Genomic DNA, 25,083 nt, shown 5'->3' on the forward strand with positions numbered 1-25,083 from the left:
GAAAATATCAGAATAATTGCAAATATTAAAATTCCGTTGAACATGACATTTTAATGTACTAATTCCATTAATTAAATTTGCAAATATTTGTTTGTCATATTGTTTTAGGTTCTATAGGGCTCAGCAGTAGCCTACCCGAAGGAAATTAAGAATCGAAGATGCTTAGACTACTACCTCTGAGACAGAATGTACAGAATTGAGGGTGGACTACTAAACTGTTTCTTAATTAAAGGGTCTCAGAAAAATCTTCGAATCTGATGGTTAACTATCAAAAACTAGGGAAAACCAAAAAATTTCAAGTTTTATTAATTAAGAAAAAAGTGAGTAAGCATAACTGCTTATCTTCATTTAAAAAGTCGTAGCTGTTATATATACGACACACAGCTATGACCATGTCTAAGAAAATATTAGTAGCAGAAAAACCGGGATGTATCGATACCCGTGACCTATCTAAGCCCCGCGTCCCATAAATCACGCTAAATAGTAGTAATAGATGCTTACTATTGCTTACTTTAAAGTTCGGGTGCGTTCAATGATACTAAGCCAACTTAAAACATTGTAAATTAGATAAGTTATTGGCGGTAATACGTTCGATTACTTCATGTCATTTTTTCTCTTTATATCGGATTCTGCTATTTTATACTATTAATGTTTTAAAAACTCTTACTTATTTTTCTCTTTTTTTTAAGATTCCGGTCCTGAAAAGGAAAATTTGCCCCTTAAAGGACCAGTTCGTAGTCCGATTATCTGTTTGACACCTATTTTTTTTTCTCACGAAAGGCTCAGAGGTATCAAATTAAAATTAGTATCTAATAATAAAATCAACGGCGAGAGGAAGTCATAAAATTACCAAGCTTTCCAGTCAAAGCAATCAAAAGATACAGCCATATTTTGTCTCTCGTAAAACCCTGTGTAAGTGCCCTGGCCCTTCCCGTTAACCCAGAATAATGAAATTTAGACAAAAAGGGATAGGATAAGTAGAAAAAAGTCTGAAAGTTGTATATTTGTACATATGTAACTAACAAACTTACGTTTGGAGGTAATTTATCGACACTTATCACGAAAATGCCTAATTTGTCTATGACCGCAGTAATTTCTATCTAGTATCCAGTAATATTCAACGACATTTCATAAAAAGATAACCGTAATCTTCATTCATTCTTAAATGTTACATCATCGACATTTTCCTGACTTTTTCAGACATAGTCGAACAAAAGGGTTGAATATTTTCCGCTTGAACGCAGCTTTTTCCGTCTCGGTTTCAGCTAGGAAATTAATGTTTGTAAAAAGCACCCGACATTTAAAGTCTCAGTACCTACTACAAACTCAATTTTAGTTTAAAAAATGTATATTTTAATTTTTATTTGTATTTTTACTTGTTCGTGGTAATCATTTGACATAATTAACAGATCCTACGTGTCTTCTTACCATACCTTCTTCATGTTAATTGATTTTGCAATTTTCATTACGTGTCACGTGCAATGCGAGAAAATAAACAAAATACGAATTTGATTTTTTTTAGTGCTGTCGTATATAGAATCACTAGCACTGCCACTATTCAGCTACGCCGTCACTATTAGTGGTCAATATTATGAGCAACGTCCATGTGTGCCACGATAAAGTCGTGGGTCTAATTTTGTAAGATGGGACAGCCTTTATACACATAATTTGTACAATTGAGACTTCAACAATTTCATACCCATATCAACACGGGTAATGGCTTCCGTGTTGTGATTTCTGTTCCGGTAACCAATTAATCAGATGAACGGTAATCTTGTTCACCCGATTAAGCAAAAGAAAGCTGATAAATTTCGGCAACGGTTCCAAGATGGAAGATTTTCTTAAAATTGATAATTGTAGTTTTTATCGAATCTCTCATGTTCGATGATAAAAAAACATGAGGAGCTCTTTAAACACGTAAACTTAGAATCTAGAATTGAATTGGATAGGACAATTTAAAATCCGCATTATTTCTCCAGTACTACACAATATAAAATAAACTGTTATCGATATAGCAGTATGAGCTTATTCTATACACACAAAATTTTAAATACCCAATGCCTATATTTTTTAATTGGTTTTTGCTAATCATTGATAATTTCAATTAGACCCAGAACCTTGTTACACCTTTCATTGCAAACTTAATAACACTAATCGGTCAGGATCCGGATTCGTTTACAAAGAAAAGAGGCTTTTAATCTTTATCTGAACACGTAAACAAATTAAGAGCAACCGATTAGTAAATCTGTTAATTGCATTAACGTAGTGTTGTGATTGTCACTAATGCTAACTCTATTTAGCACTTACGACCAAACGTAACATAAATACGTCAAAATAAAACAAACGTGTGGCACTCGGGAACTGCCGCGGTTAAGCTATTGCATAGCATTTTTTTTTTACTTATTTATTTATTTATACTTATTGTACACACAAAGAAAATACAATAAAAAACAGATTTAAATCTTTTTTATCAACTTATGCAATTATAATTAGACAATGACAATTTAATATTAAAACAATAATAAAACAAGACCACGCTATATTAAAAATTAATAAAAGCAAAACCTTAACTGTCCCCTTCACACTCATAAGCTAGACCGTGCGAGAGAGAGATGGGCAGAGTTTTCATGATGCGCATGCAGTGTAACGTCACGCCACGCGCTTATTCACAAACACTACACAAGCGCAACGTGTGAATGTGATGAACGCGAGCTACATGGTAGGCGGAGTGAGGGGTGTTAGGTTTTTTTCGTTACGGAATTTCATGATTCGGTCACCGCGCTCAAGGCCCGGGATAAAAACTATGCAATAGCTTAAAAATAAAAACATGACGTCACTTTTATGATGCAACAAATCGCATCAGATGCTAAATAAACTCGAAACGTAACCCTAGTACCATTTCATATCAGTAATACAGATGACGTCTACCATCGAAATAGTAAGTCACAATGAAGGTAGCGGTGGTCCCTGAAATTGGAGAAAGCTGGTGGCCTGCCAGCATCGCTGTGCCAACTGTGTGAACCCGACCCCGTTGCAGGCGAGCTGTCTCCCACTGTCGTCGTTATCTTATCGATTTATAACGACTGCACTGCACGTTAGGGACGAAAATACACTAAATTGAGCAGCAGTAGAGTGAGCGCATAGGCCGATAAAAGGAGTCATCGTTTATTTACGTATCCATCGATACTAATGTAATTTAGATGGGAAAGAAAACGTTGAGATTTTCACGCCTAAACTCAATATAAATTTGAATGTATTCACCGAAACCACTTTTTTTTAAATCAATGTGGCAACACTGATACACGGTATAACTTTGACGACCTAGAGATTAAAAATTTAAAATAAGGAATTAGTTATAAAGGAATTAAATGAATAAAAAAATATATTACATAAATACTATTAAAATTAAAGCCACACTATAATATCATAATTAAGCCTTTCAAATTATGGCCTTAAAATCCAGAACAGTGTTTTAAAATTGTAGTTTGTAATCCAATGAAACACAACATCAATGTATCCCGAGAACTATACTGTTACTCTATTTCATGACTACCTATTCTGCGTTTAATACTGACATCTGGAGGAAAAATTTAGAAAACATAGTTACGTATTGTTGAACTGGTGGGCTCGGAGTTTATCTTCCCATGTATCTAATTATTGTTATTAAAACTAAGTTTTTCACCCACATCATGATTTCTAAATTACTCCCTCGCAAACTAATGAGCTAAAATCAACCATATAAAAAATATGCTTACACGCATGTACATATGTAAATGTGTATACATATGTATATCGTGGAACTGGTGTATTGATCGAACGAGTAACAACGAACGCTCTTCATGCGACCCACGCTGCAGTCCGCACGTTGCCTTTTTTTTTTTTTTTTCCTACCTAAGCTGATAGCCCTAGCGGCTATGTCAGCGTAACCCTAACTTTAGTAGGTGAGCTCACGGGGCTCAAACCTGACGATGTTGCTAACACGAACCCTAGCAAGAGTCGTGCTTCGCAGAATCTACCACCGGATCGGAAACGCGACCCACTGAGAAGATCCGGCGAGAAACTCAGTGGGCTGTGTCTGAGAGTTAATTTACTCGTCGAGCCCTTCGTCGCAAGCGACGGGTTCGACGAGAACGGTGACCGGTGCTTGAAGTACCTAAAAGCACCGTTAGTGGATCGGGAGGATCCGAGATGACGTGTTTTGGGCGACGTCGACTGCTTTCCATTCTGTCCGCAGGATCGGGAATGTAGTTACCGGCGGCCACGATGAGAGGGTTCTCGTGTCGTGCCGCTTTATCGAAGTGGCGCATGGACGCCGACTGCAGATACTTACTGATGGACTCTAAGTCCAGGTCGTCATGGAGGTCGACATTCCTGACGAACCACGGGGCTCCGACGGCTATCCTGCAAAAACGGGATTGAATGATTTGAAAGGATTTTAAGTGTATGCGGGCCGCGTGAGCGAACACTACACTTGCATAGGTCATGACGGGGCGTATGCAAGTTTTGTAGAGTGTCACCTTATTTCTAAGGGACATTTTACTTCGCCTACATATCATCGGGTAGAGACGTCCTAGGATGAAGGCGGCACGATCGCGTACCGTCTTGATGTGGGGCGGAATGTCATCCTACTGTCGAGGGTGACGCCTAAATATTTGACCTTCGGGGCCCACGGTATGGGCTGGTCGAACATCGTGATTGGGCGAACGGCGGGGGCGGGGGTGTTGACGCGCCTAGTCGGGAGAGGGATGCTCAGCGTGGTGTTCGGAGGGCGACCCCTTTTGAAGAGCACCGCTGTGCTTTTCGTGGGGTTAATGTCGATGCGCCACTTCCGGAACCACTGTCCCATGGTGGTAGCTGCGGTCTGAAGTCGTCGATGAAGCAACGCCTTCTTCCTACACGAGTAGTAGATGGCGGTGTCATCGGCGAAGAGCGCCAGATGGGTCTCCGGAGACCGGGGTATATCATTGATATACAAACTGAATAGTAACGGGGAGAGGGCGGAGCCTTGCGGGACTCCGGCTGTGACGTGACGGGGCCGGGAACGCGTTCCCTCGACTCGATATCGGAACGAACGGTTCGACAAGTAGTCTCGTATGATGAGCACGAGTCTGTCTGGCACTCCCATCTTATACAGTTTGTATATCAAACCGTTGTGCCAGACTTTGTCGAACGCCTTCGCTATATCGAAGAAGAGGGCTCCTGTCGGAATGGGTTTCCGCCTGTTCAGCCCTAGTAAGATGTGCTCCGTGAGGCGGTGCACTTGATGGACGCACGAGTGTCTGGCGCGGAATCCAAACTGCTCGTCTATAAGAATTTTATTCGCGGATACGAAGTCCCAGAGGCGTTTACGAAGGAGCCGTTCGTATAGTTTGCCTATCGCCGGGAGGAGACTGATGGGGCGGTAACTCGCGGTTTCGTTCTTTGGTTTGCCCGGCTTGTGTATGCCGATAACGTCCGCTTCTTTCCACGCCGCGGGAAAGATGCAGTTCGTCATAGCAGCATTTAATATGGTGGCCAACATCGTTATCAGTTGGGCTGGTAACAGTTTAAGCGCGCGGTTGCGGATGCCGTCGGAGCCGGGAGCTTTCCGTGGTTGTAGGCTATCGATCGCCTCCTTGACCTCGGAAGTGGTAATGGGGGGTAACGCGTCCGAGGGCGGCAGGGAAGCTCTGCGCTCGACCTCCCTGTCGACGAACTCGGTGTGTTCGGGGTCCGCGTGTTGAGTGCTGGTGGTGCACTGCTCTTGCAGTGCATCGGCCAGCAACTCTGCCTTGTCATCGTCATCGTAAGCCGGTGATTGGCCTGAGGGGCGTACGAGAGGCGGCATAGTGGCTATAGTTTCGGACTTGAGGGTCCTAGCTAGTTGCCAGTATGCTTGGTGAGTGGGCGCGAGTTCTTCTAAATAACTATCCCAGTTTTCGTTTCGGGCGTCGCTTAAGCGGGATCTGACCTCCCGCTGTAAGCGACGCATCCGAGTCCGGTTTGAATCCGTGGGATATCGATCGTAGGCCCGGATTGCCGCGTTTCTAATTCTAACGAGGTCCCTAAGATCGGGGGAAAGTCTGATGCGGTGGAAGCAGTCCTCCACATCGACTTGTTTCGAGGATCTTATGATCGCCGTCGAGACGTGATCAGTGAAGATGTTTATGGATTCGACGGTATCCTCGGGGGATGGAGTTGAATCCGGGCCGCAAGGGAGGATTGGTGGAGCGGTGTCAGCTAAGCACGTGCCCAGCTTCTTCCAATCCACCATGGTCCTCGTATCTGGTTCGCGCACGTTGCCGTGGCACCCGCTTATTCGACCCTCACGTAGAAAGACCGACCCTAACACTCAACAATATTCAATTAAAAAGCTAAAACGTGACACATGTAACTTCATTCAGCACACCTATCTTTAATTCTACATAGAGACATTATTAACAAGACTTGTGGTGGACTTGACTGGTGGTAGGACCTCTTGTGAGTCCGCGCGGGTAGCTACCACCACCCTGCCTATTTCTGCCGTGAAGCAGTAATGCGTTTCGGTTTGAAGGGTGGGGCAGCCGTTGTAACTATACTTGAGACCTTAGAAACTTATATCTCAAGGTGGGTGGCGCATTTACGTTATAGATGTCTATGGGCTCCAGGCTTAACACCAGGTTGTCTGTGAGCTCGTCCATCGATCTAAGCAATAGAAAAAAAAAATATTCTTGTTTTGTTTTAATGTACATGTAAAAAGAATGTAATAATATGTTAAAGTCATTGACAATGTCTTGCATTGTTCGCTAATTTCAATTTATCAATTAAACGCAATATATTATTATACGCATACATAATCTAAAGGTGTTGTATACACTAAATGAGCACTATAAAATTTATGGTCCTCGCTTTACAAATTACAGTTCGAAACAAATCTTCTAGTACAAAGTAAATCTATAAAAGCGTTTTCCTATAATTTACGTTATTAGGTACGTTGAGATATAAACCAGATACCGGTTTAATTCACTAATAAGTTTGAAAGATCCTGATCCAAAGAACTCATGATTATAAAACGAGCCGACTGAAATACCCTATTAAGAGCTCAGCAAAATATTATTGTTACAAATCAAGATTTTCATTTAGTGTGTGTTAAAGCCATCGTTTTCAGTTTCAAGAAATACCCAAACGGGATAATTTTAAAAGTTTATTGTCGTTATGTAATACACTCAAATACTTCAAGATTGAATTTATTTCCATAATCGATAACAAGACGCAATTTTTTTGCTCTTTTTATTGCTTCTGTAGGCAGAGAAGTATACTCATCATCTGATGGTAAGTGGTTATGAACTTAGTGAACTTCAGCAATGCCAATAGTCAAGCCCTTGCTTATCTAAACCTTTGCCTATAAATTTTATGAGTACTTTCTAATATTATTACTTAATTTGAATGGAGCAAAAATTGAATAAACAGCAGCTCAAACACATAATAAGAGTTCTTTTGTAAAATGCATTTTTCAATTCCTAAGCTATAAAAAGCATGAGAAATTTAGTAAAATTTAGATTTAGTAAAATTAACTCTATTACTTACAAATTTAAAAACGTAAAAAAGAATATAAAAAAAGGAAAGTAAAATAGTAATTGTGATCATAAGCTATAAATATTTTTTTAACACGTGTTTTAAACAAACTTTATTCACAGACGTAGGGCCATCAGAAATCCATCGGCGTCAGTTATTGCCCGTTTAATTTCTGAGATGTTCTCACATATTAGCCGTCATGTTTATACAATACCGACATGTTTGTTTTTGGACGAGCATATAATTGTGTGTTACTACCTACTGCTGTAACATTATAGGTGTGGGATTTCCAAATAAACGGTTTTGAAGTAATAAATTCAGTTTCTAATTTTTAAAACATACAACAATGTTCTTTAATTAGCTTTAGCGATAATATTAATAAGATAAAATTCATTTTATACATTGAAACTTAAAAAAAAAATTAAAATAATGTTTGACGGTAGCCATAATAGAACACAAGGTATTTGGCAAATGCCTGAATCTCACTAACAATATTTTCAAGATTACGAACAACAACTTCCGGATCGTCAGTGTTCTACCAAACTATTTCACACATACGGTGGACGATCCTCACTTTGTCGTTAACCTTATAAACTGGTGACCCCAATGAACACACGCAATCTTCTGATTCTGATCTAACCTTCCGAAAACGTATAAAGTATTTTAAAATGTTAACATGAAAACAATTTAAATGTAATAAATCTATCTATCTATATATATATATAAAAATGAATTGCTGTTCGTTAGTCTCGCTAAAAATCGAGAACGGCCGGACCGATTTGGCTAATTTTGGTCTTGAATTATTTGTGGAACTACAGAGAAGGTTTAACAGGTAGATATATATATGAAAATGCTCGGAACTAAATAAAAATAACAATTTTGTTTTTCCTTTGATGTGTCCCCCGTCAGACGGATTCCTTTTGTTTGTTTTAAGTTTATTTTATACGAAAGTTTGGTTTTTTATTTATTCCCTACGAAGTCTGCCGGGTCGGCTAGTACATTTTAATAACGCTTTTTAATATTCGCATTCGTGGAGCAGCCACCCTCGTACTGTGTTAGGTATCCTTCGGAAGTGCTCGGTAGCTGTTAGCCAATTGCATCTTGGCTGAGCTCGTGCTGGCCCATCTGAACTGATAAAGCTATAGAGACATCAGAGCCACCAGCAATACCTCCATCCCAAACTAAAAATCCCCAGAAATCTTTATATTTCTTAATTTTACTGTTCAAATAACCTTTTTTAAATCCAACCCAAATAAGCTTAATTGTTTTTTCATCATATTATAATGACTCTAACAACTTAATGAAATTTTTCAATAATGTGTAATTATGTAATTCACTTGTTCTTGCCTTAGAGTTCAATTACAATTTCACAACGTAATTCTCATACGATACAGCAAAGTTGACCTACGCATATTAACGTATAAATTTAACTTACAGGGTCAACGAGTCAAAACTCTGAAAGCATTTAAAAAAAACAATCTAAATATTTAAATTCTTGAATTAAAATAATGCTTTTTTTGTTATTTAGTTAATGAAAAAAACTTAACTTTTACTAAAAGTCCAACAAGCCCGTGTTCCAATTTGAGAGCGACATCAGTTGAATCTCAACTTATAAATAATAAAACACCTGATCAATATCTTAGATTTTACAATCATATCAATATTTTAGTGATTTTTAAAGTATTATTAGGAAGTTCTGTTTGTTTTCTTTTCAGCCTTTGACAATCATTCTTTTAGCTAATTTCTATTATCCAGTAAATTTGATAGTATTTTTAGAGTGCTCAATCACCTAATTAATTTATATCATAGACATGTTCAATCTGCCAGCTTACACTGACCTGTGATTACGAAAAATTCACAAGGATTTATGTTTTAAGCTGATCGAATCAATTTAACGTGTCTTAAAAAGATTTTCTTTAGTTGCTGAAAATCACCTGAAAATTGTTAAATAGATCAGCCAGACACTTCTCTTAATACCGACGTATTCAGTGTTTTCATACCTATTACGTGTTCACGGACGACTTCCACGAGGAAATAATGATATTGTTGCAATTAATATTATGGTGTAATGCAAAATTTAAGAATCAAAATTAAATTCGCGTAATTACTGGTAATTTATTGTAATTCAGAGCCCGCAGGAGTCACCATACAGCCTATTTCTGTCACTGTTTCAAGATGAAACAACATTTAGACCAACACAGCACTTTTTTTCTCAAAGTGCATGCGACATTAGCGTACATGTCTATTGGCTTCAGTAATATCTAATCACACAGAGGGTTGAGAGCTCATTTATTTACTTACAGCAATAAAAAAATATCACAACATGTTACTGAGCGTCATTGCCGATGGAAGATTATTAATGAATAAGAGATAAAATATTTTCAAATTTCTTGATTATTTTCTTAAACTTCGTGTATTGTAGGTTCTTATTTTTACGAAACAATCTATAACAGTGCATTTAATAGTATAGAATTAAAATGATTAGCTAAAACTTTGAACTTCTTCTGATCACCCACACGTTTTATGTATCTGAATGATTTAATTTACTCGATAACAAAATAAATCTAGTACTAAATAGTAAAAATTATTTGTGACAAAATAAATTCGTAATGAAACAAATTTGGTCTTACGAATTTTGGAGTTGTCAAATTAATCGATTTTGTTGTTAATGAGTTGTGTAAAGCGTCGTACTAGAGCTATCACTCCACACGAGGAAGGATGCCAACTGCCAACAAGCTGTTTACAAGTATCGCACATCAAGGTTAGAGTTTTTAATCGTTTCAGGAAACTTCAACTTCTATTTTTGTGCGGTGAAAAAAAATTACATAAATGCGCATATTTACACTAAATCTTTGCATTTATTCCATAACTTTATGAGTTACATTTAATGAACTATCAATTATTCACATCACAGGCAGTATTCAGAGCCTTCGAAAATAAGTAAGGTTGTAATTAAATTATTTTAACAGATTCCTGATATGGTGACCGCAAGTTGAATTACATTGGATATTTCCATAAATTGAGCTGCTAATCTTAAATCGATCTCATGATAACATGCCTGACACGTCTCTTTACTTTTCAATGACGTCAATGATCAATTTCATATTAGTAAGGTTGTGTAGTTCAGTGATAACACGTTATCCGAAAATTGCTATCTTTTAATGACTTAAATGATAATGTTGAACTCGCAAAATGAATTTAATTAATCGATACAAACGTTGCACACGACTACAAATCGAGTTTATTTGCCTCAATGATTGATCGATGTTGATGGATTGTAAAGCTATTTCATTCTGCTGCGCTCGCTCGGTAATGACGTTTAGATTGCCTGTGTGTAAAAATATCGTATATATTTTACGGTATGTTCAATTGAAATAATCATAAAGATGGAAATTCGCGAGGAGTTACAGGCGGAATGGTATATCATAGGTATACATTGACACACATACGGCGTTTACATATCAAAGGCTCATATGTACATAGGTATCGTCTGAGCTACATTGCTTATGCAGTTACGGTTCAATAGCGGAAGCCCTGACCTATTTCGGAAAGCCTACACTGGTGTGCACGACCTGCGGAAACTTGTCATTTTAGTGGACTTGTAGACTTCAAATTACCTTAGTTCATGTGACTAATAAGCGTAATTTTGAACACCATTTCTGTATGCTTGGTTTTTTATGTATGTTTGTTAGTTTTCAATAGTTTTGAATATCGTCTATCTGAATAGCTGGAAACTCCATAGAGCAATTGTGAGCACTTCAGGGTAGGGTAGGCAAAGGCTTGGCTCTGCCCCTGGCATTGCTAACGTCCATGGGCGACGATAACCACTCACAATCAAGTGTGCCGTATGCTCGTTTGTCTACAAACGGCAATAAGAAAAGGAAATGCTTTGTGGCAATAGCTTCAAAATACGACAAATATGTTGCGTGATGTTTCAGTAGTGTATTTCACACATTTCATGATGGGTTATTTTTGGGTTTCAATACTAAGTATATAAAAGCGTATTTCGCAAAATCATCGGAAATTTATTTTAATTCTCTGCAATTACCATACCTTCAGAGCGAGATAAAGCGAGCCACTGACTGTCACTGTACTTGGAAAGTTGCCAAAATTTTTTAGGACATGAATACGTCTCAAAAATAAGCCCTCGGCTACATTCTACGTCATTTTATCGGTAAACAACTTTTAACCTGTCTGTAAAATCCATCCGTAGCCTAGGTATAGCTAGTAAGGCTTCTGGTGACGTTGACTATGTCGTCATTCTCGTAGAACAGGTGCTAATAATAAGACTTAAAGTATGAAATTGCCGTATTATTGTAATATAAGTTCTTCGAATTGACATAGAACCTTCATGGTTTGAGATTTATGAGTGAAACTTTTTTCAAATGATAAATAAAGAAATATATATACAACATTCGATTACCGACTTTCAGTTGTTTTTTTATTTAGCTTAGACAAGAAAGGTGGATACTTCGAAAATTCGAGTGATTTTTGAATACGAGTTCCGAGTATTAGACGCGGAACTAACGCTGCAGAAACAGCTCGCAATATCAACGTTGCGTTTGGAGAGGGGACTGCTAATGAACGCACCGTGCGATTTTGGTTTAAATGCTTTCGTGATGGAAATTTTGATTTGAAGAACGAACCACGTGGAACACCGCCCACACAAATGTGAATAACAATGAATTGAAAGAGATGGTGGAAACCGATCCGAGCCAAACTACCCAGGAATTAGCGACATGGCTTAACGTTACCCTACCAACAAGATTGACTCATTTGCGTCAAATCAATAAAATAAAATAAATATGAAAAATGGGTGCCTCATGGTTTGACTGATCTGCAGAAAGAAACGCGTGTTGATACTTGTGTTGCCTTGTTGAATCGATACAGAAATGAAGGAATATTTCATCAAATTGTTACATGTGATGGAAAGTGGATTCTTTGCGATAACAGTAAGCGAAAAATGCAATGGCTGACCCCAGGTCAAACGCTGCAACAGTATCCTAAAGCAAAGCTTACCAATAAAAAGGTAATGGTAACTGTTTGGTGGTCTCAGCTTGGCGTTATTCAGTATAGCTTTCTCCGATCTGGTCAAGAAATAACGGCAGATGTCTACTGTACTGAACTCCGAACTATGACAGCAAAACTTGCTGTGAAACAACCCCGACTCATGAATCGATCTTCACCATTATTTCTCCATGATAACGCGAGACCTCATACAGCACAAGAAACTATTTTAACTCTACAGGAACTGCAATCAGAAAACATTCGTCACCCTCCGTATTTGCCAGACCTTGCTTGTTTGGTGTTTCCCGAGCGCCATGACATGTCCTTGTTCAAACGAGGCTTGTGGAGAGTATTAAGCGGTAGGCAGCGGCTTGGTTCTGCCCCAGGCATTGCTGAAGTCCATGGGCAACGGTAACCACTCACCATCAGGTGGGCCCTATGCTCGTCTGCCTACAAGGGCAATAAAAAATAAATAAAAAAAAACCTTGCTCCATTGGACTACCATTCGTGATTTTGACAATTTTCTACGTGATGAAAAGTTTTCTTCCCAGGAAGCAGTACAAAATGCTTTCACACAGTTTGTAGAGTGTAGATCACGAGAGTTCTATCGCAAAGGTATAAATGACCTTCCTGTTAGATGGCAGCAATGTATAGATAATAATGGTAGATATTTTGATTAAATAAAGATGTTAAATGAAAAAGAAAACGAGTACGAGTTTTTCAGTACAAATCGGCACAATTTCATACCTTAACCCTTAATATTTCTATCTACCTATGTGTCCGGCAGCTTAGAGGGCTAGTCCTGCTTCGCGTGGACGGGTAAATGAATTCACGGGCTCAACCGGAGAGAATTTTCTCACATTAGCTCTACCAAAGCAATGCTTCGCAGAATCTACCACCGGATCGGAATCGCGACCCACTGAGAATAACCGGCGAGAAACTCAGTGGGCTGCGTCTATGAGTGAGTTCGCTCGTGGAATTCTTCATCGTAATCGACAAGGACGATGACCAGTGCTTGAAGAGCTTAAAAGCACCCCAGAGCAGAGCAAAGTATATTCGGGGGATCCGAAAAAACATATTTTGGACGGCTGCGGCTTTGCATTGCCCGTCGCTGGGATCCTGCAGAAACAGGATGATCTGGAGAGAGTTTATATGCATGCGGGCCACGTGAGCGAACACTACGCTTGCATACGCGGAACGTATGTAAGTTTTGTAGATTGTCACCTTATTACGAAGGGACAATTTATTTCTTTTGTAGATCATTGGCTAGAGACGACCGAGTACTTGACCGCTTGGTCGCATACTCACTTAATGTGGGGACCGATTGTCATCCCTCTGTGGTAAGGGCTGGCCAAAGATTTTGATGACGGGATTGGAATTATCGCGCCTAATTGGTGACGATATACTATACTATAACAGTGGCGTCCACAGTGGTGGTGGAAACCACTGTCCTAAATGGGTGGCTATAAATCATTGTTAACTATTATAATATTGTTATTTTTAAGGGGCCGAGAGTTTGTGCCGCCGGACATCACAGGTGTGATAACTACGATATGGTTAATATTATCATCATTTTTGATTCGAAACTTCCATCTAAAGTTTTAAATTAACATATAAATTCTAAACAATATTCTCATCCAACGGTTTAATCGGGAAACAATTTTTTTAATAAACAACACAAGGATGTGCTGTTTATGTGAAAGTGTGAAATAGGAATTTCCTGAAAAACTAAACTAATGTGTTTATAGTGGGCCAAGAATTCTGACGTGGGGTAATTTTTGTTGAGAGCATGTGATTTTCAAATTTAGTCTTTGTTATTTTCGTTTGCTTTTTATCAGATTATTCTTTTTACGGACTAAATATTACTAATACGAATAATTACGGTATACGAGGTCCTTCATAGTAGCTTTGTGGCCCAAAGAGCATACAACCTTAACAACGTATACAGGGCGGACACTACAAGCAAACAATCCGCTCATTATTAGTTTGAACGCTTTCGTTTTGGTAATTTTTAAATGAGCCCCGCGGTCCCCCTAAAGCCCCAAAGCGCCCCAAATGTTCACAGTGACGTACTACAGGTGATTTTTGACTAGCTGCTGGGCCGAGGATCATCGGTTTGATTCCCACATCAAGCAATCATTTGCATGATAAACAAGTTTGCTCTCAGTCTGCGTGTTTATGCATGTATTTATATTTTACCATATTTTAGCATGTCTCGTGTGCCCATAATATAGGGAACCTTATTTCGGAGCCAGGTGATCGTTATTAAGCCGCTTATTAACTTATTTTTTTATCATGTCAAATTGGCAAAGTGAAAAAAAATTCAAATACATGCCCCACTAACTGAATTATCGTGAAACATGTCTTACGCTGTTCATCAACATAAAAATAAAAATGTTTTAAGCTGCTTTTTAAATTTTCAACTAAAATCATCATGCTGATAGGAACCTGATTCAGAACCAAAAGAAGAAAAAATTATTGTCAATAGAGATGTGCTGATTAATCGCTACTGAGCTGCGATGAGCTTACAAATTCTATATATAACAGAACAGAAGGTATTCATTTGTATTATTATAAAATTATTAAGAGGCACGTTGTTAGTCAAGTTGTCAACAATAAGTTTTCAGGCTTTAACGAGGAGGGTCTGCATCCAGATGCGTCTATTTCGTTTGTTTTTCGAAAACTTATTGGAAAAGAATTGAACGAAGAAATTCAAAGCCCATATATTGTTAAGTAATTCCCGTAGCCCAAAAGCATCACTCCGCAATGACCGTGCGCATGCCCAAGCACATCTGCTTCGCACCAAGAATAAGTTAGATGATGGTAGCTATGTGCGTACTCATAAGAATATTTTTTTTGCTTAGATGAATTACTAGTTAGAATTATTAATTAGAATCACGACGCCCTTCATGCGGCCAATGATCGGAGGCGCTGGCGGGACATCACAAGGAGTAAAATCATGTCGAATTATAATGGTCACGACCCTCAGCAGTGAGGAAACGACGCGAGGAGGAGGAATTACTAGTGTCTAAATCATGTAATGATATAATGGTTTTTCTTGTAGATAATAGCTCAGCTTTTTAACACGTAACTACATGACAAATTAGATTCATCATACTTAACAACACCTTACGCTTAGACCACAATACAAATAACCGTATATTTTATGTATCTTTGTAGCTAAAAGTGGCAGTTCCTCGGGAACTTTAACGACGGTTTTAAAGTAAGGCTCTATGAAGTGTTAGGTACTAAGTCAAACGATTATACTATAACAGTTAACGATAAGCGTGGGGTGAAACTTGGCTTGCACATCCCTTACACGTACCTACTAGATACATATTTCCTTAGAAATATCTATATCTTTTATCAAAACATGATTCTTGCCATAGTTGCATCGTTTAAAAAGAATAGAGCCGGATCTATCATTTTGTTAATAATATTAGTTATTTTTACTGATGGTAGGAGCTCTTGAGAGTCCGCGCGGGTAGGCACTAGACTTGCGCAAAACATCACTCCTCAATGTAATGTGATATGACATCACTTTTACAGACAGGTGATATTACTCGAAAACATTACACATCACTCTTAACATTACTCGGTGCGTTCAATAGATACTGTGACGACGAATACATTGTATCTATACATTGTATGTGTGTTGATACACATCACTTAGGTAATGATTCGGGTGTGTCATTACAGTAGTGTATTACAATACAAAGTATGAACTTTGTATTGTAATACACTGTTATATTACTTGACAGAGATTGACTTACTTAATAATATAATAATTTTATTTTTTACTTAATATAATTTATTGTGGGATGAACGGATTTCATATGGCGACTTAGACTGCAAATTGAGCTCGACAATAATGTTAATATACGAGAGCAGTAGATGCATTGTTTCGGCGCGATATCCTCAAAGTGCATCCAAGGAGGACTGTACTTTCATTTAGACGCCGTTATTTCTTTCACTTATTAAACACGCATTAAAACAAATAATAAAACTATCTTCAAACAAGTGCTTAAGTAATTCAAATCAAACACAAAAATTAATATGAAATATTACTAAACAATTACGAGCGACTAGCGATTTTACAAAAGTTGCGAATAAAAAATTAAGTAAGTACTTGCGGGAAACTACCGGCTGGCCGCATGAAAAATATAAACACAAATACCTATATTAAAATTCAGACGTACCATAGGTATAAAAATGTACCTAGCGGCCGGGACATACGGTTCCAAATCACTAGGAATAATTCCGTGTCGCTTGCTCATTTATTTTGCGTCGATCGGTCTGTCTCGCTCGCTCGGTTCCGTTCGTGTATTAAGCAACATTACACGACAAAGAAAGAAACATGTTGGGTGATGGTGTGATGTTTGTTTCCTTCGCGTAATGTGTGATGTTGCATTACATCGTAGAGTAATATTACCCGAGTAATATCACTCGCATTACTTACACATGTCTAGTAGGCACCACCATCCTGCTTATTTCTGCCATGAAGCAGTAATGCGTTTCGGTTGGAAGGGTGGGGTAGCCGCTTAACTATACCTGAGACCTTAGAACTTATGTCTCAAGGTGGGTGGCGCATTTACGTTGTAGATGTCTATGGGCTCCCGTAACCACTTAACACCAGGTGGGCTGTGAACTTGTCCACCCATCTAAGCAATAAAAAAAATATTTTTAAATGTTACGAAAGATGACAGAAAGGCTTTTTCCCAATCGAAAAATTACATAAACTTTAAAACTAAGTTTTTGGTTATGATTTCTTCCGAAAGACTGCGGTCTTAATTGGATTTTAAACAAGAATAGAAAACTAAATCGGAATTGAATTGAATTATTTTGGTTTAATTTACTCTTTTGTATCAAGCTACCGCACGAGCATAAATTTCTTTCTGGGACTTTATTTGACGCCGTAAATTTAAAAGAAATGTGTAGAGTTAATAAGAACAGAAAACAGAAATTAGATTAAATCTATTTAAATTATCTATTTTATTATACATATTTATAATACCCTTTTAAATTCAAATAGAACACCACGATCCATAAAATGTGATTAAGTTCGAAATTACTTAGTTTTTTTTGTTTCATATCTTCTTGAAATGAAGCCAGTCCGTTAATATAATCGTTCACGCAACTTGAAGGCAAACACAGAAAGGGAGGGGACGACCGTACTTACTACAAGAATTATTTGTTCAGAAGTAGCCTATTTGTCGATTGAACACGCACACATAAATTATACTAATAAATTAGACCACGACACTAGTATATCCATTTTATTTTTCAACATTTTGAAAAATATTGTTGTATGATAAATATGTAGAATCAATCGTTATTTCTTTTATAGAAAAATTTCTTCCCATATTTTAAAGGCTAATGGGTCTTGCAATATTCTCTCTGTCAAAAACAAAGCTACTCAGTGTTATTAACGTATGATTTTCAGTGGATTTTACACCTTTTCTAGCTTCACTTCTATGACTTTTGACTATTTACATGTTTTTCAAATACTTCTTTTTCTCTTGTGAAAAACCGCGAGTTTTTCCTTCAGTATGAAATTTCACAGGTCAACTTTGATACAATGAATCTATACACGATATAAAATACAAGTTACATTTACTTTTAGACTACTTTATGACTTGAATTCGAAGTTCCTTATTATTTTTCAATTACAAAAACGGGGTAGTCTCTTCGTCAATAATATTTTTCTAAAGTAAAGTTCCTAGAATCTCTAAGCCGGCGGAGATCCAATTCTTCTCGCAAATGTGATTTTTTGTGTAAATAGCTTTATAATAACAGTTTTTTTTCTTCATTTCCAAAACAGCCGGTAAACATGAACCGTATGTGTTTAGTAAAAATTTGTAAATACCATTTTGTTCAGGTGACATAACATCCTTTTTCTTGTCCCGAAATATCTTCAAAGATGCTCTGAAATGCGAATTGTTACACATTTTGCCAACTGCCACTGTGTTACCGAATGTCGAAATTATTAAAATAGGTCACAAAACTATGAGTGACGTATTATAGCTGGAAAAAACTCATGCTGGAGAGCATGAAGCAGAAAACAATAGACTAGGTAGGAATAATCTATTTTCTGCCCCATAAACCGTAATGTAAAGCTATAAGCAGAAATGACCAGCAAAAAAATCATTTTCTTTATTTTCATAGATCACACAAAAAACCCTAAAACCAATCTAAGTTCATTGTTAATCGTGAAAACAATGTTGATTACATCAGAACAATAACTTTGGAGTCATTTCTGAAATTGGAAATATACTTAGTGAATTAAGTTCTTTACCTCTCCGTATAAACTTGGAAGATGAACACCAATTTTAGCAAAGATCTTTGAGGTCACGTGTTCTTAAAAAAAGACCGTTCTGCAGCTCTTTGCTATGAGCCAGGTTTCTGCTGGTTCCGATAATACTCCGTCACTAGTAACTGGTTCTAAACTAAAGTTAAACACGATCTCTCTTATACTTCGATCATATAAAGGGAATATAGTTTTTAACCGATCATAATTTCATGCACTCGCGATCGGAGGCTTGAAGGGACGACAACAGTGACGCCAGGTGAGGGCGAGAAGTCGGCAGCGGAGCGCGCGGAAGCGGACTGCCCGAGTGGAAAGCTCACTGCCCGACGCGCGCTGTCGCTATTTGCGCCCGCACGCCGCCCACCCCGACCGCGGCCGCCCAGAGCTTTCTCTGCGCAACGCAGAAATGCGGCCAAATACACAAATCCTTTCATTTTTTCCGAGTAACCAAAATCGATTCATATGCCGGAATATTGTAATGACAATAATATTATAATTTAACTGGTTATTTGATTTGGGAAATTTCACATCGACTCAATCAATTCGGTGCTTCAGGAACCATTGTAGAGTATACTACTCTGTCAAGAAAGTACCAGGGAAAGATCAATAATACTCAAAATGTTAGTTATTCATTCAAATATATTTTATCACCTTCAAACTATACTCCTTCAGAAAAAAATACACTTACGCCTACGTAATAATCCAATCATCAAAACATTTTTTCCGGAATTCAGTTCTCAATGCGAATTTTACTATATGTATTTTTTTGACTTTTTGGTCAAAAATTCGTTCGCAATGATGGTTTCGTGCGAAGGCCCATTATCTGGTGCAAAGTCCAACATTTTTTTCCCACGAATCACCATACTTTTTCGTCGAATTTGGTGTTTTTTTCCCCCTGCCTATTCGCTGATAGCCTAAGAGACTCTTCCAGCTACGCGCGGACGGGAATTTGCTGTTTTTTAACGATGCATAACGCTCAAATAATATTCTTTATTACCGTAACAATAGTTATTACCGTTTGACCTTTCAGCAATTATTCTGAGTGCACAATACCGCGATAGTCAAAGAAAACAGTCAACATAGATGACTTTAACATGGTTTTACCGGTTTTAATTCACTTGGATTCACTCGCTACTCCAAAGCTTTTTGCCTAGTTCGCATGTTGAACAAGAAAACGACAATGCCAGACTTAATCAGGCAGGTATATCTGGAGGTCTAGACAATGCCATATTGTACTAGCACTAATATTTATGAAAGTAAAAAACTGCATTTGATTGACGTAGTATGAATCTAACGCAAATTCACGTGGTGTAGCTTGTATCAATCCTGTACAATTATATAGTTTCTACAAGCGTTAGGTAATGCTAGTAGAATATAAAAGGGTTAAAGTAAACGATATAATAACGGTTACGCTGTAATGTAAGTGACGATCCAGATCCTTAATAAGAGTTAGATGGCGCTTGAAGTCCATAGTCTTGTGTGGCCCGAATGGACTGCTCAGATTGCAAGTTCAGTAAGAACTTGTCAAGAATCATCATCCTTAGTTGAGCAAATGAGCATCGTTTTGCGTTCTTGTTTAATATAATGCCATCCGCTGCTCAATACTCACGCGTTCGACTCCTGGCAAGATAAAACTTGAAGACTGTCAAGTAGCACGCTCCTCGTCTATTTCGCTTTTCGATGGACACTAGTTCCAAATGTTATTTTATCAAAGTCGGTAGGTAGGCAACAGGTGAAATGGATATACATACACATACATATTATTATGCGTTTGCTAAAGTAATAGAATGTAGGTATATGCATCCCACTGTTATTATTCAAGAACATTATCAACATAAATTACAAGCTTAATAAAAATCCTCTCAAGAATTGGTCAGAACAGGACATTAAATTTTTGATATTTTTTTGTGATATGTAATAATTATTCTCCGATTTCGTATGCATTAAGTTGCATTAAGCTACATTTTAAATAACATATTTTTTTAGGTCCTGATTTTTTTATTTTCCTTAACTAATCGTTAGTATCTTATTGGGTTCCGGTCATCGTTTTCGTCGAACCCGTCGCTCGCGACGAAAGGCTCGGCGAGTAAATTAACACACAGACACAGCCCACTCAATTTCTCGCCGGTTCTTCTCAATGGATCGCGTTTCCGATCCGGTGGTAGATTCTGCGAAGCGTTGCTCTTGCTAGGGTTAATGTTAGCAACGTCAGGATTGAGCCCCATGAGCTCACTAGTAAGTTAAGGCTACGCTGAAATGGTCTCTCAACTACTACAGAGTAACAGTAAAAAAAAGGGGTTATACCAAGTACGCGTGGTCCGGTATGTGAACTCACGGGCTCAACCTGAGATAATTGCTAAAAATAGCCATCACTAGCTAACTAGCTTGCTAATACTAGCAAGTGCACCTGAAATCCGCTAAATCTACCACCGGATCGGAGTCGCGACCCACTGAGAAGATCCGGCGAGAAACTCAGCGGGTTGTGTCCATGGGCTAGTTCGCAGATCAAACTCTTCGTCGTAATCAACGAGCTCGACGAAGACGTGGGCTAAGTGTCACGCTTGAGGAGCCTAAAAGCACCGAGAGCAGACGACGGCAGCTTTGCTTAGCCCCGTAACCTGTGTCGAATATGTAACTAATGGTGGCCATGATGAAAGAATTCTCGTGTCACGCCGCTTTTTAAAGTAGCGTTATAACTATTCCTTAGGATACTTAGGTGTCGATTCTAGATTTAGGTCGGCTTAGGTCGGCTATCCTGCAGAAACGGGCATGACTTGCAAATCATCACGTAGAGTCGACCGAGTAGGATCGCGGCTAGTTCGCTTACGTCCTAATGTGGGGACCGAATGATATCCCTTTGTCGAGGAAGCTGCCTTGGTACTTTTATTAGCCTTCAAGGCCCATGGTATAGGCTAGTCAAAGATTTTGATGGCAAGAATGGAATTACCGCGCCTAATTGGAGACCAGATACTGCCGGTGGTATGGGAGGACGACCCCTTTTAAAAAGCACTGCTGTCTTCGTGGGGTTGATGTCGATTCATCACTTCCTGAACCACTAATTCACTATTAGAGACCGTGATCTGAAGCTTACTGTGGATGAACGACATTTTCCTCCTCGAGTAGTAGATAGCCGTATCATTGACGAAAAGAGCTAAATGAGTCGCCGGCGTCCGGTGTATGTCGTTAATGTATAAGCTGAAAAACAGCGGAGAAGGAGCAGAGCCTAGCGGGAATCTGACCGAAATCTGACGCGGGAGTGAGTTCTGAATACTTATAATCTAATCACGTTTTTTTATTACCCTCGTAGTCAAAATGAACACATGGCCCACTTGATGGCAGGTGATTACTCTCGTTCATGAACTGAGCAATACCAAGGGTATATCGGAGCCGCTGCCTACCATTTAAAAATCTAATAAATTTCGATTTTAGTGGTAGCAATGACAACTATGTAGCTAAGGGCGGATCCAGTTTTGGCGCCAGGAGGGGGTGAAGTCAAGAACTAATAATGTAAGTTTGATAAAAATAGATTCATGTAAAAAGTTGGTATTTTATTAATGTACGTAAGTACTGTACCACTACTCTCTACCACTTAACACCAGGTTGGCTGTGAGCTCGTCCATCCATCTAAGCAATAAAAAAATTAAAATTAAAAAAACTTAAACATATTTATTATTTATTGTACACTTGAAAAACTTAACACATAATAACTTGTACATATACACGTAGATATTGCCATCTTCTCTTGAAGACATCCAGAGAAGCACTATCACTCACGCACGGAATGAGGCAGCCTATTTATATTCCATAACCGTGGTGAGTGATTTGTCACAACAGCTAAAGGTATGTCGAGGGGTATGACGCAAAACTCCGCAAAAGTAAAAAGGTGGTACGACAGGGGTTTCCAAGAAACAAAATAGAAACAGAAAAATACATATATATTTAAATAACAAAATCAAATTTTCTTTTACGTGTTCTCCCGAAACGCGTTATTACGTCATTTACGTCAATGGGTACGTTTTTATGAACGTGGAGAAGAGCCAGTCAGTCCCCTTAGACGATCTTCAACCGTTGAAAATCTTAGCCACGATTTAATTCTGCGCAACGTAGAGAAAGACCTTTTGCTGTCGCTACACTGACAGGTAGTGTAGCCATAATAGAAACGTCCCCAAACTTCGTTCCCAAACGTTTTCCATCATACAAAGTTATTATATTATATTACATTATATTAAATTAATTAAATATTGAAAGTATGTAGTTACATAAAATCTGTATGGTGACAAAATGTATAAATAAAATTATTATATTCTATTAGTGGTCCACCTAAGTCCTGGAACCAGCACAAAATGCACAATTATGTGAAAACAAAACAAAATCACTGGATGCGGTTTCTCAAAATCATTCAAAAAGTCTTAGTTGAATTTCACTCGGATAATGTTTCATTTAAACTTATCTCCTTTCATTTAATTCAATTCCATCCCAGCTGCTTACTATTTCAAATAAATTAACTTGATTTCATTCCAATCCAGTGCAATTATTAACTAGAAATTTATCTGTGCTAGTGATTTATGATTTTAACTCATTGCCGGCAACAATAGCATCGCAAGAAGCTTATTGATATGTGTATAATCTATATAGATTGACATTCTGCAAAAAAAACAACATTCTGATGGTTCAAGTAGAGATGTTTCTGCAGAAAATATATCGATGTTTTGTTTGTGATGCAAAGAAACGTAGCGTCCATAATTTGAAATTTATCAACTTTAATTGATAGATATGGATTGTTAATTATTGGAGAAAAAAAGTTGTGTAATATTGTATATAAAATAAAAAAATGTAGCCATACTATTTTGTGTTTTCGTGCAATTTTAAAACATTCTGTCTATATCTAAAAATCGCACGTACCTATGTCAAAAGAAACATCAATTACGCTACACATTATTATAATTATATATTTTTAGTCAATTGTAATTTATCTAAAAGGCTACTTAATTACCTGTATCTCTAAAACAGTAATACTATTGTCATACACGTTTGTTATCCATAGGAAAACCGCAATTAATATATTTCCTAAAATGATTCTTCTCCATCTAATGTCTAATGGAACAAATTCCTTTCAGTAGAAAAACTCGTCGGGATTTTGGGATTTAATTTACCTATTACATTTGTTTTTATTTATTTTTAGTGGTGTACAAAAGCATGCTCTAATCTACTCTATATCCATCGAATAAAGGCAAAGGCTTAAGGCATGCATGCAACGAATAAGGTGAATGAAGTTAGCCCCTCAAAAAAATTTTTTTTTCCTATTTTATACTTATTTTCTATTAATTCGTTTGTTAATCTTTTGTTTATGATTGTTCACTGTTAATAATTGTTTGTTCTGCATTTATTTATTTTAAAAAAATATTTAAAAATATACCTACAAGTTAGCCCCTCTAATGTAATTTTTTATATTTTTTCATCCTTAATGACTCGTAAATATTCATTTTCGATTGTTCTTATATAAAACACGTTTGTTCTCTTTCGAAATTACTCGTTTTTTGTTTAATTTACTATTTTTATTAGTTGAATAAATGTATGCAAAATATGTGTACTGCGCATGCGTCAACTATAATGCCTAAACTTTCTACGCGGTTTTAATCGTGAAAAAAAAAAACAAATATAAATCCTGAAGGAGCAATTAATTGGTATACAGTTTAAATAAAAAAATTAAAAAATAAATAAATGAAATAATGTGCATTGGCGTTAAGTTAGACCAAATACATTTTTTCCATCCTCTTACCTATCGTATTAAAATGTTATTTTACTAATGTTAGGAATATAATTTCGACTGTGTAAAAAAGTTATTATAATGTATACCTATATTATCTCTTGAAAGATAAATAATGAACATATTTACTTATTTGTTTATATTACCTATGTGAACTCCCTATCTTTTTTATACCTTCATAACGATAAGTAGGAGGATGGAAAAAATGTATTTGGTCTAACTTAACGCCAATGCACATTATTTAATTTATTTATTTTTTTATTTTTTTAATTAAAATGTATACCAATTAATTGCTCCTTCAGGATTTATATTTGCTTTTTTTTTCACGATTAAAACCGCGTAGAAAGTTTAGGCATTATAGTTGACGCATGCGCAGTACACATATTTTGCATACATTTATTCAACTAATAAAAATAGTAAATTAAACAAAAAACGAGTAATTTCGAAAGAGAACAAACGTGTTTTATAT

The 25,083-nt window shown here is 37.3% G+C and overlaps 1 protein-coding gene across 3 annotated transcripts in view; it reads right to left on the minus strand.

The window, feature by feature from the left end:
* Window positions 1–19,185, minus strand: part of Shab (Shaker cognate b) — a 61,020-nt gene extending 41,835 nt beyond the window's left edge. For 2 of the 3 annotated variants that reach the window (XM_089730958.1, XM_089730957.1), the window contains exon 1: window positions 18,836–19,184. The gene's annotated coding sequence lies outside the window, so the exon portion shown is untranslated. Of the gene's footprint in view, window positions 1–18,835 lie in introns of all 3 variants that reach the window. The other variant, XM_089730959.1, reaches the window with a different exon arrangement.
* Window positions 19,186–25,083: the final 5,898 nt, after the last annotated feature.

This window comes from Bombyx mandarina, chromosome 11 (assembly GCF_030267445.1).
Source record: "Bombyx mandarina strain Sakado chromosome 11, ASM3026744v2".
In the NCBI taxonomy this organism is placed as follows: domain Eukaryota; kingdom Metazoa; phylum Arthropoda; class Insecta; order Lepidoptera; family Bombycidae; genus Bombyx; species Bombyx mandarina.